This window comes from Manis javanica, chromosome 5 (genome assembly GCF_040802235.1).
Source record: "Manis javanica isolate MJ-LG chromosome 5, MJ_LKY, whole genome shotgun sequence".
NCBI lineage: Eukaryota > Metazoa > Chordata > Mammalia > Pholidota > Manidae > Manis > Manis javanica.
The window spans coordinates 101,574,759-101,588,256 of NC_133160.1; the positions used below are offsets into that span (position 1 = coordinate 101,574,759).

The 13,498-nt window shown below is 37.6% G+C and overlaps 1 protein-coding gene across 12 annotated transcripts in view; it reads left to right on the forward strand.

Annotated features, from left to right (window-relative positions):
- ABCG2 (ATP binding cassette subfamily G member 2 (JR blood group)) overlaps positions 1-13,498 on the forward strand; it is a 205,436-nt gene that overhangs the window by 79,594 nt on the left and 112,344 nt on the right. The gene's annotated exons all lie outside the window — the stretch shown is intronic.

A 13,498-nucleotide genomic window follows, 5' to 3' on the forward strand; every position in this document is an offset into this window, starting at 1 on the left:
AAGTATGGGACAGGCCCAGGGGAAGAATAGCAGACCTCACTGATAAAGTGTTTGGTGACACCAGGCAGTAGGTTATATTGAAATGTACTTAGGTCTACTCCTACAGTAGGTTGGGAAGAGATGATATAAAAGATGGGTTTGGGCAAAAGCCCAGTGAGAGTACAGAGGCATCTTCCTCAACTAGCAAATGAGGGAGCTGTGCCAGTTGTGTAGGAGTGCCAATAATGGAGATCACATCGTTCTCTATAATGACTATGTTGCAAGCACTCTGGCCCGACCACATTGCTAAAATGGGAGGCAGACCAAGAAGGAAGGGCCCCTCTTGCTGAGATCTGTGTGGTTCAGACTGATGTACATCTGATGCATTCAATAGCACCTCCTACTCAGAACTTTCTCCTTTTAAGAACAAACAGACCTAGGGCAGGGGTCAAGGCTGCTCCTTCTCTAGTTGGGGGATTTATGCAATGGTCAAAGTGGGTTGGGAACTTGATGGCACTTAAAGCTGTCAAACATATTAGCCCTAATGACTGGGGGGTACAGCTACCGTGGCTCTAGAATCCCCCATTAGCACAGTCGAAATTTACTTTGGATGTGGAAACAAATCTCAAATTGAACTGCAGACTGATGTGAGTATGTGCATGGGCTCTTTTGGACCAATATACACAAGATGTTGTAACTGATGATTGCGGCATGTATGATAGGAAGAGCTGTGTTAAAAAAATAAAAATTCCTCATGCCTATTTGCTATCATTCCCCTTTCCCACTCCAAGACCCAGACAACCACAAATTGACTTTCTGACTCTCTAGCTTTGCCTACTCGAGGTATTTTGTTAAATGAATCCTACAATCTTTTTGTCTGACTGTTTTCACTTAGCATGTTTTTAAGGTTCATTCATCTTCTAACATGAGTCTTTCATTTTTATTCCTGAACAGTATTCTATGTATAGATACACTGAATTTTGCTTCTCTGTGCACCAGTTGATGGACATTCAGATTGTTTACATTTTTGCTCTTATGCATAATGCAACTGTAAACAATGCTTGCAGATCTTTATGTGACTACATGTTGTTATTTCTACTGGATAGATTCCTAGGAGTGAATTTGCTGAGTCATATGGTAAATATATGTTGCACTTTTTGAGGAATTGCCAAACTGTTTTCCAAAGTAATCATACCATTTACATTCTCACTAGCAATGTATGAGGATTCCAGTTTCTCACACCCTCGCACCAATACTTGTTAATGTCTGTCTTTTTGAGTATAACCATTCTAGTGGTATGAAGTGGTATCTCACTGTGATTTTCATTTGTATTTCCATAGTGACTAATGATTTTGAGCATCTCTTCAGATGCTTATTGACCATTCATATATCTTTGGTGAAATATCTATTTAAATCCTTTGCCCATTTTTAAATTGGGTTATTTATCTTCTTGGTATTGAGTTGTAAGGGCTCTTTATATTATGAATATAAGTTGTTCTTCTACACATTTTTAAAAAAGCGTATGCAATATTAACATATTTAATTTTATTTGCAGAATAGAATCAAAATGTATAAATGTTACTTATTTATTTTTTGAGAAAAAAACCCATGCTATGGATATAAGTTGTTTATCAGATATATGAATTACAGATATTTTCTCTCAATCTATGGCTTATACGTTCATTTTTTTAAATGGTTAAAATATTTTAAAAATGACATTTACATAAAAGATTTGTGGGGTCTCTGAAGCCTCTCCTTGGTACTCTGGGACTTCCAGACTACAGTTTGAATATTCACTGCTGGTGAGCATGTCATTAATATTTAAACTTAGTAACTGAGTAACACATCTTCAGCAGAATCGTGAACTGGTAGAATTGTAAGGGACATTATAATTAACCAAATGCCCTTTTAATCTTGTTAATTAACTCCTACATGTTTGAATGGCTTAATTGCAATGACTGTATGCAAGGTTTTATGGAACATGAAGGCACAGTTTTGATTTGAGGACACAGAAAAACATCAGGTATCATGTGTTCAGCTAAGGCAAGAGTACAAAGAGAAAATCAGTATTTCCTGTTAAAACTGAGGATTTATTTGCTGGCTCATGATAAATAAATTTAGGCATCAAAGAGATGTGAACAAGAACTCTGAGCTGTGTCAAAAACAGGCTTTAATAATAGAAACCCACCTCAATGACTGTTGTTTTAAACAATAACAGGAAAAAATCTCATGCTGTTAAAGGAATTGTATTGTGTTCAGTACATAAGGGTCAACTTTGCACATTTACTTCAAACCACCCATGCCTCCTTCGCATTTATGATTTATGTACATTTCTTTTTGTATATCCCTTTAGCTTTACCTCATTCATTCACTTAACAATGAATTTACTGAGTACCTTTTATAAAGCTAGAAACTAGCCTTAAAAAGTAATTCATATCCTCATGAGGAAAGTACTTAAGTAAGCAATTATAAAGTTATGGACTAAGTCCTATAACATATTTTATAAGTAGGTATATTTATGAGTATAAAAATAATACCATGAAACCGAAAGTTGTTTCTTTGAAAAGATCAGGAAAATTGACAAACCTTTAGCTGATTGATTAAGTAAAAAGAAGACTCAAGTTGCTAAAATCAGAAATGAAAGTGGGGACAGTACTACTGATTATATAGAAATAAGAAGTATTATAAAAGAAAACTATGAATAATTATCCATCAACAAATTGGATAACCTAGGTAAGATGGACAAATTCCTAGAAGCATACAACCTGTCAAAATAGCTCATGAAGAAATAGGAAATCTGAATAGACCTATAATGACCAAGAAGATTGAATCAATAATCAAAAACCTCAGAACAAAGAAAAGCAATGGGCTAAATGGCTTCAGTACATTCCTCCAAATATTTAAAGAACTAACACCAATCCTTCTCAAACTCTTTCAAAAAACTGAAGAGGAGGGAATACTTTCTAACTCATTCTATGAGGTCAAGCATTCCTTGATACCAAAGCCATATGAAGATATGACAAAAAAGAAAACTACAGACCACTATGCCTTGTAAATATAGTTGCAAAAATTCTCAACATGATACTAGCAAACTAAAGTCAGCAATATAGCAAAAGGTTTATATGCCATGACCAGGTGGGATTTAACCCTGGAATATAAGGAAGTTTCAGCATATGAAAACCAATCAATGAAATACACATTAACAGAATGAAGGAAAACAACTACATGATCATCTCAATTCATGAAGAAAAAGTATTTGACAAAATTCAACACCCTTCCATGACAAGAAACACTCAATAAACTAGGAATAGAAGGAACCATCCTCAACATGATAAAGGCATATATAAGAAACCCACAACTAACATTATACGCAATAGTGAAAGACTGAACGCTTGTACCCTTCCCAAGGCACTTCACAGTCTGAGGTGTACTCCAGTGGCTCTCAGTGATCACTGCCCGGTTTAGTCAGGCACAGAGGCCTCTTAGAGGTGCCAGGGAGGCAAGATGGTCTGGGGAACTTCCCCACGCATGTGCTCTGTCTGTGCCTCAATACCCCTTCCACACAACCAGCAATAAATCTCTGGCAGAGCTGAGCAGCACTGCCTCTCACCACTTGCACCCTTGTATGAGTGGGCAGCCCCATCCCTGCCCTGGGGTTCAAGCAGTGAGCCTGGCTCATTTCCTGCTCTGTGTAGTTTTGAGTTCCTTCTGTCCAGCCAGACTTCTTACCACCATTACCTGTTTCTAGACCCAAGGCCCTCAGCCTGCAAGCTTTAGTAATTCTTACTATTTGTCTTTTTTTCATGGAAATATTTACCTTGGATTTGCAACTGCTTAGACTTCCTTGTTTTCCTTTTTCTATTTTGATCTATTGTGACTGAGGAAGATTTTAATGGTAAGCAAATTAATTCAACGTTCTCTCTCTTAATTTTTTTTTAGCAGTTTGTATTACGTGATGTAGATGTCATTACTTCTTATATCAGCACTAATAACAAAGAGCAAATATGTGAGCATAGATTGCTTACTAGCTGTATGACCTTGGACAGATTGCTTAATCTCACTGTGCTTTAGTTTGTCATCTGTAAGATAGAGATTTTAATAGCAGCCACCTAAGGGTATTGTTGTGAAGATTAAATGAGGCTTTAAAAAAATCCCTCAAAACCTAAAGACACTTAGAACACTGCCTGTCAAGTACAAGTTCTCAATGAATTTTAGCAGTTATTATTGGCATGGGTAAAAATTGAGGTTACCTTATATTTCCCAAATGCACATTATTTTATTTCTTATCTTTATTCAACCCTGTGACATGGGTATTATCTCCCCTAACGTGAGGTCAGAAATTGAAGCACCCAAGGATCAAATAGCAAACACTTGTAGAGGTAAGATGAAACTTGAATACATCTAGATTGGCTATGGCTTTGACACGCACAGAATAATTAACATATGTTTCTTGGCCTAATATGGGTTCTGGTTGAGGCTGTAAGCTTTGTCTTTGTGGACACTGTCTGTTATGATATTAAGCATGACAGACAGATGGGGGAAAATTCTAAGACATTGTACAATGAATCACGTGTTATTTAATGATCACTACACTTTAACTTCAATTCCTCCCATAAATAAACTCTTATCTCTACAGGCAGTAAAATATTTATAGTAGTCAGTAATGTATCATATGAAAACCTCAGAACAGACGGTTCTTTCATGAAACCGTCTCTACTTTTACAACATTGCAGATTCAGGGAAGGTTGGATAGGCCCCTGAACAACATAAGGTAAACTCTCTTTTATTATTCAGTCAATAAATATTTATCAAGTATCTGTTGTATTCAATGCCCTGAGTGAGACAATATTTAGGAAATATAGTAAGGTGGAAGACACAGTTTCAAAGCTCATAATTTCCATTAGAGACACCAAGGTTTTCAGTCTCTAAGGTTTGAGATCTTAAAGCCACCTCTAGCTTTCTGGTCTCATACCTTCCATGTTTTATCAGTTACTAGGTAGTGTAAATTCTTCCTTTGCAGTGTTCTTTCATGCCTCTTTCTTCAAAAATTTCTCCATCATTTCTTTAGTACAGTCTTTCTTTTTTTTCATTTCCAGACTGATCTCTGCCTTCCTCTATCCTCCCATCCATTCTATATATGAACAGATTGATCTTTCTTAAACACTACTTTGATAATGTCATCCTTCTGCACTAAACTTTAAATAGTTTAGTTTCCCACTCTTGAGGTAAGTCTAGGCTTGGCATTTTAAGGCCTCCAGAATACACCTTTCAGATCCTTTTGGGGGCTAGGTTGCATGAACAAATACTGCATACATGTTCTACAATGATGTAACCTACTTAATTAGCTTGTTTTCATCTAGCTTTGGCCATCTTTCTTTTCCTTATAACACAAATTCATAGTCTTGTTTAAGTAAACTTTAACATTGAGTATAACACACATACAGGAACAGTACAGAAAATCTAAGTAAACAGCTGGGTGTATATTTATAAAGTGAACATGCCAATGTATCTCCACCTAGATCAAATATATATATATATATATATATATATATATATATATATATATATATATATATATATATACACACATACATATGTTTGTTTGCTTGTCTATTATCAATATCCTAGAAGTCACCCTTATATGCTACACTACTTATTGTCCTTTCCAAAAAGAACTACTCTACTGACTCCTATCACTATACATGAGTTTTGTCTGTTTTTGTTTTTATTGAGATATAATCGACAAATAACCAACACACACACACACACACATATGTATATATTTGATATTTGATCTAGGTAACAGATATATAAGTATGTTCACTTTGTGGATATATATCAAGCTGTTTACTTAGATTTTCTGTATGTGTGTTATACTTAAAGTGAAAAGTTTACTTAAACAAAAGACTTTATGGATATATGAAAACAAGTTTGTCAAACACCCAACATTTAACCTTTCAGTCTATTTTGCAGGGACAAATGGTACATTCTCTACCCCACTTCCTGACTCTGCAGGTTAATTATCAGTACCTAATTATATATATTTTTCTCCTTGCTGTGCTTATTTTTTAGGGCTTGACAACCTCTGTGAACTTTATAACCAAATAAATTCTTTTTTGTTTGGTCTTTTGTCTGCTATATATAGCAAATTATATGAGCCAATGTGGGCTGGCTCCTCCACATCTGGGCTCTTAACACCTCCACCACCTCCTGATGTACTGATGTACACTTTCACTCCCCCACAACCACTACACACACACAACATCTCTCTCTGTATTATCTGTATTATGCCTCTTTTTGTTCTCCTGTCATATCTATAAAAGACTTTGACAACTGGTTTTTGGCTTTTCTCTTCTCTCTAATAAATATATCTCTAATTTGGCAAAGTCTGTGTGTATTTAGATCACCAATCCCTCACCCTACCTTTTGTGCTCTTTGATCTTCTCAACTTCACCTCCATGGTAGGCAGAATTCCAAAAATCTCTTTCTCCCCCAGCCCCCAAGATTCCAGTTCATTCACTGGTTATTTAACCAAACACTAGTCTAGGTACTGCTCTGAGGAATGTTGCAGTTGTAATTAAAGTCCCAAGTCAGTTGACCCCAAGATACTGAGATAATTACAAAGGTGTGCCTAATTTACTCAAATGAGCTCTTTAAAAGGCAGAAAGAGAAGTCCAAGAGATTCGAAGTTTGCGAAGATATTTGATAGATTCAAAGTTTGAAGGTGAGATAGTCATATGAGAAGAAATGTGGGCAGCCTGGGGGAGCTGATTTGCTTCCTGACTAGCAAGGAAACAGGGGGACCTTAGTCCTGAAGCTTCAAGGAACTGAATTCTGCCAACAACCTGTCCTTGGAAGCAGATTCTTTAGATAAGAGCTTCAAATAAGAGCCAGGCTGTCTGACACAATGATTTGTCCCTATACTTTGATCTGACCCCATGATACCTGAAGCAGAGCCTAGCCTTGCCTGCTTAGATTCCTGACCTCTAGAACTGTGAGATAATAAACGAATGTCATTTTAAGATGTTAAATTGCTAGTAATCTTTCACTCAGCAATAGAAGACCAAAACCTCCCTTCCACTTCCGTGGTCCTGCTGTCCTGTTCCCACCACGGGACCCTGTCAAAACCTGGAGTGCTAATATAAAGTGCCAGTTTCCTGTTCAGGATTTCATCCTCCTGTTTCATCTCTTCAAACTCCAAGTGTCCCCTTCATAGGCTTCCTTTCTACTTGTCTTTTTTTGGCTTCACTTTTCTGTGATGAATCATTTCACCCACTCAACTCCTTGATACATTTTTCTATTACCTCACCCACCCAGCAGAACCTCAACCTAGAATTTATTGAACCTTCTATCTTCTCTGTCGTTACCTCTTTGTGAGTGGGGCTGTCAGGCCCATTTGTGGCTTTCATGGTGCTGCATTTATAGAATCTCATCTTAGGGATATTTGGCATTGCTGTGCAATCTCTCTCTAGGTGCTTTACTAGTGTTGGGAGGAAAAACATTTCCCCTAACGATTTACATCCAGTGGGGTGGCTAGGGGCTGAAAGACAGATTAAAGGAGAAAAGCAAGGTTTGTGGGGTTTATATACCAATTTAATAAGGGAAAGAGTGGTGACAGGGGTAGGGGGAGAAAGGGTTTCTATGAGAAAATAGAGGACTTTTAGAAAAGACAAATGGGCTTTTCAGAAAATAAAACATACTTTCCCTTTTTAGGAAAGTATGAAGGTTTGGAATGATGTTTGTTTATTCAATTTCTTATCCAGGTCCAAGTGGTGGGTCTTCCTGGCAGTGAGCTCCCTTGAGAGGGAATTTATGACTCCTTTACTCTCTGAAGGCTCTGCTTTTAGGCAGATAAGAGAAGCACCAAAAAGGCTTCTTTCTGCATTGGCTGTATCTCATATGTCTTCAGTTTAAAACAGTAATTTTCATACCAACTCCATGGGTCTGTGTGGGTCCCTACACTAGCATCTTTGTTTCCTTGGGCCTTATAGGAGGTAGAATAACAGTCTTCTAAAGATGTCTATGTCATAATACCCGGAATGTGAATATATTAGGTTACCTGGCAAAGGAGAATTAAGGTTGCCAATGAAATTAAAGTTGCTAATCTGATGACTTTAAAATACAAATATTATCCAGTGGGCCTAATGTAACTACAGGGATTTTAAAAGTAGAAGAGGGAGGTGGAAGATGAGAGTCAGAGAAAGAAATGTGATGGTAGAAGCAGGGTGAGAGAGATGCTCTATTGTTTGCTTAGATGCTAGAGGAATGGGTGATGAGGAATGCAGGCAGCCTCTAGGACCTGGAGAAGGTTCCAGAAAGGAACACAGACCTGCTGATATGTTTGATTTTAGCCCAGTGAGGCCCATGTTGGACTTATGACCTTCAGAAATGTAAGGTAATAAATTTCTGGTGTTTTAAGGTACTCAATTTGTGGTGATTTGTTACAGCAGCTATAGGAAACATATGCTGGTCTAGTCCAGTATTCATCATTTTCTCAAAGCCTGGATCTTCGCTTTCACACCTATACTCTTAGCAGATCCTCCAACTTCTGAGAGAAAGTATAATTATGGGTCAGACATTTCTTTCAATTTTCCCTCTTTTCCCTAAATGAGACGTTTATCTACGTGAGGATTCATCCTGATTCCTTTCCTTTCTGCCACAATTATAAAAAAGAGTTTCCTTTCCTTTTCTAATACTAATTCCTCTGGACTCCATTTCCATTCTGCTTCCTAAGGGTCTGATTATACCAGTCAACCACTTTTCCTTCTTTATGACTTGTTCTCCAGGCATCCATACGTATTCTGGCTTGTCAAATTTAAACCAAAGAAGAAGTACTTTCTCTGAATCCTGAGATAGCCTTTATGTGTTCTTTCTTTTACTTTCCTTCTATAACAAAATTATTGGGAAGCATCATCAATACTGTGTTTCCATTCCTTCCCTTACTCACCAGACTGACCTTTCTCTCACCAGGTTCATAAAAGGTTCCTCCTGTAATTGTGAGAAAAGCTGTGGGGGAACATAGTGCATACAGCCTCTTGCACTGTTTAATTTGCTTTAATTTGGAGTGGTTGTGAAAACAAACACAACTGGATCCAGTACAGATGTTCTATATATTATAAAACCCAAATGCCCCACAGGCCCAAAATAAGGCTTTCCTAAAGCAAGGACTTGATGGGGAAAATTTGCCACATGGAATAAGCAGCAAAGAATATACTGGGTCTGATAAAAACTGTCAACGAAATGGGTATAGAGGGCAAGTTCCTCAACATGATAAAGGCCATGTATGACAAACACACAGCCAACATTATGCTTAACAGCGAAAAGCTGAAAGCTTTTCCTTTAAAATTGGGAACAAGACAAGGATGCCCACTTCTATTCAACATAGTATTGGAGGTCCTAGCCATGGTAGTCAGACGACACAAAGAAATACAAGGCATCCAGATTGGGAAGGAAGAAGTTAAACTGTCCCTGTTTGCAGATGACCTGATACTGTACATAAAAAACCCTGAAGAATCAACTCCAAAACTGCTAGATTTAATATCTGAATTCAGCAAAGTTGCAGGATACAAAATTAATACACAGAAATTGTGGCATTCCTATACACTAACAACAAACTAGCAGAGAGAGAAATCAGGAAAACAGTTCCATTCACAATTGCATCAAAAAGAATAAAATACCTAGGAATAAACCTAACCAAGGAAGTGAAAGACCTATACTCTGAAAGCTACAAGACACTAATGAGAGAAATTAAAGAAGATACCAATAAATGGAAACACATCCCATGGTCATGGACAGGAAGAATTAATATTGTCAAAATGGCCATTCTGCCTAAAGCAATCTATAGGTTCAATGCAATTCCTATCAGAATACCAACAGCATTCTTCAATGAACTAGACAAAATCATCCTAAAATTCATATGGAACCACAAAAGACCTCGAATAGCCAAAGCAATCCTGAGAAGGAAGAATAAAGCAGGGGGATTTATGCTTCCCAACTTCAAGTTCCACTACAAAGCCACAGTAATCAAGACAATCTGGTACTAGCACAAGAACAGACCCACAGACCAAGGGAACAGACTAGAGAGCCCTGATATAAACCCAACCATATACGGTCAATTAATCTGTGATAAAGGAGCCATCGTCATACAATGGGGAAATGACAGCCTCTTCAACAGCTGGTGTTGGCAAAACTGGACAGCTACATGCAAGAGATTGAAACTGGATTATTGCTTAACCCCATACACAAAAATAAAGTCAAAATGGATTAAAGACTTGAATGTAAGTCATGAAAACATAAAACTTTTAGAAGATAACATAGGCAAACATTTCCTGAATATAAGCATGAGCAACTTCTTCCTGAATGCATCTCCTCAAGAAAGGGAAACAAAAGCAAAAATGGACTCATGGGGCACATCAAACAAAAAGTTTCTGTACAGCAAAGGACACCATCAACAGAATGAAAAGGCATCCTACAGTATGGGAGAATATATTTTATAAATGACATATCTGACAAAGGGTTAACATTCAAAATATATAAAGACTTACATGCCTCAACACCCAAAAAGCAAATAACCCGATTAACAAATGGGCAGAGGATATGAAGAGACAGTTCTCTAAAGAAGAAATTCAGATGGCCAACAGACACATGAAAAAGATGCTCCACATCACTAATCATCAGGGAAATGCAAATTAAAACCACAATGAGATATCACCTCACACCAGTAAGGATGGTAAGCATTGAAAAAACTGAGAACAACAAATGCTGATGAGGATGCACAGAAAGAGGAACCCTCCTACACTGCTGGTGGGAATGTAAGCTAATTCAACCGTTGCGTAAAGCAATATGGGGTTCCCAAAAAACTAAAAATAGAAATACCATTTGACCCAGGAATCCCACTCCTTGGAATTTGCCCAAAGAATACAACTTCTCAGATTCAAAAAGACATATGCACCCCTATGTTTATTGCAGCACTTTTTACAATAGCCAAGATATGGAAGCAACCTAAGTGTCCATCAGTAGATGAATGGATAAAGAAGATGTGGTACATAAACACAATGGAATACTATTCAGTCATAAGAAAGAAACAAATTCTACCATTTGTAACAACATGGATGGAGCTGGAGGACATTATGCTCAGTGAAATAAGCCAGGCGAAGAAAGACAAGTGCCAAATGATTTCCCTCATTTGTGGAGTATAAGAATGAAGCAAATCTGAAGGAACAAAATGGCAGCAGACTCACAGACTCCAAGAATGAACTAGTGGTTACCAAAGGGGAGAGGTGTGGGAGGGTGGGTGGGGAGGGAGAAGGGGATTGAGGGGTATTATATTTAGTACACATGGTGTGGGGGATCACAGGGAGAACAGGTTAGCACAGAGAAGGCACATAGTGAATCTGCGGCATCTTGCTGCACTGTTGGACAGTGAGTACTTTGGGGTATGGATGGGGACTTGATAATATGGGTAAATGTAGTAACCACATTGTTTTTTCATCTGAAACCTTCATAAGAGTGTATATCAATCAAACCTTAATAAAAATATAAAAAAATAATAAATAAATTAAGTAATTTTTTAAAAAAAGAATGTACTGGATCTTACCAGATCCTTGCACTTAGTGGCCAGCCAGGCAAACAGACTGGGAGCTCAGGGTAAGTGCTGGAGGGCAGGAGGATATTAAATTCCTATGAGAAGGATGCGGGAACTTCTTGTGGATCCATATGGTAGCTTTGAAAGTAGAGTGCCTGATTCATGGAGTTGCAGGCTCAGGAATTTTGTTCCTTTAATAAGCAGACTGTTTTAGATTTTGCTTTGGTTGCCATTCTGTGTAAGCCGTATCCTTATCAACATTTAATGAATTTGTATCCTTAGCCCATGTCTGTTGTTGATATGCCACCAAGCACTGATACCCTGTGAAAGCCACACAAGCAAGCCCCTCACTGGTGTGATTATTGGGAAAGAATATTACCTTCCACCTGCAAAAGCTCCCGGTATTTTAGCAGTTTTCAAAAGCAAGGTTCAAGTGTTTTAATTAATGAGTCTGTCTGCTCCCTTCACCAGAGGGCATATGCCCTATTTATGTCCCAGGTGCACTGCCCACAAAAGCACACGGTGACACCTCAGCCCTGCCCCCATTTATAATCCCCAATGTGTGTTTCAAGGATGTGGACTCCAGATGGCCCCAAAGCTTTCAGTTAGGAATGTAAAAAAATCATAACTTTGATAACTCTGTGGTTTGAGTGCAAACCACACAAAACATGATAAGAGTGACTTCAGTCAGTTTGAAGATAGTCCAACAGATCAATGATCAGAAAGTCAGGTTCTTTCTGTTTATTTGTTCTGTTATCTAGGAAATGAATAGAAAGTAATGGGAAAAGCCCTTACATAGAAAATTTACAAATAAACCACAAGTGATCATTAGAATAAAGAGGCTTACTCTAAGTCAAAGAAATATAAATCATAACACCATTATGCTATTTTTTGTCACCTATCAAATTTAATAAGATTAAAATCATTACTCTATCCAGTGTTTGCAAGAGTTTAAGTGAACAAGCAACTTTTTAAATAGTTGGGAGGCTCTGAATTTGGCACAAAACTCTTCTACAAAATTTGGCTATATGTATTAAAAAATTTTTGAATGAGCATTATTTTTTGCCCTAGCAATTCCCCTCCTGCAGTTTACCTGGATGTGTGCAATGACATTTAGAAGGATGTTTTGTGAATAATAGGAAGATTGGCTAAATTAATTATGGTACATAATGGACATTGAATAGCATGCAGGCATTAAATATAAAGTTGTAGAAAGATACTGAATGATGGGAAACTGTGATATAGCAGTTCTTTTGGTATCATTAATGTACAATTACTTGAACAACATTATGGTTACTAGACTCCGCCTTTTATCAAGTCCCCACCACATACCCCATTACAGTCACTGTCCATCAGCATAGTAACATGCTATAGAATCATTACTTATCTTTTTTGTGTATACTGCCTTTCCCGTGTTTCTTCCTCACCCCCCACCACTACATTATGTGTGCTAATCGCAATGCCCCTTTTCCCCCCTTATCCCTTCCTTCCCACCCATCCTCCCCAGTCCCTTTCCCTTTGGTAACTGTTAGTCCATTCTTGGGTCCTGTCAGTCTGCTGCTGTTTTGTTCCTTCAGTTTTTTCTTTGTTCTTATACTCCACAGATGAGTGAAATCATTCGATATTTATCTTTCTCTGCCTGGCTTATTTCATTGAGCATAATACCCTCTAGCTCCATCCATGTTGTTGCAAATGGTAGGATTTGTTTTCTTCTAATGGCTGAATAATATTCCATTGTGTATATGTACCACATCTTCTTTATCCATTCATCTACTGATGGACACTTAGATTGCTTCCATTTCTTGGCTATTGTAAATAGTGCTGCGATAAACATAGGGGTGCATATGTCTTCTTCAAACTGGGCTGCTGCATTCTTAGGGTAAATTCCTAGGACTGGAAATCCTGGGTCAAATGGTATTTCTATTTTGAGTTTTT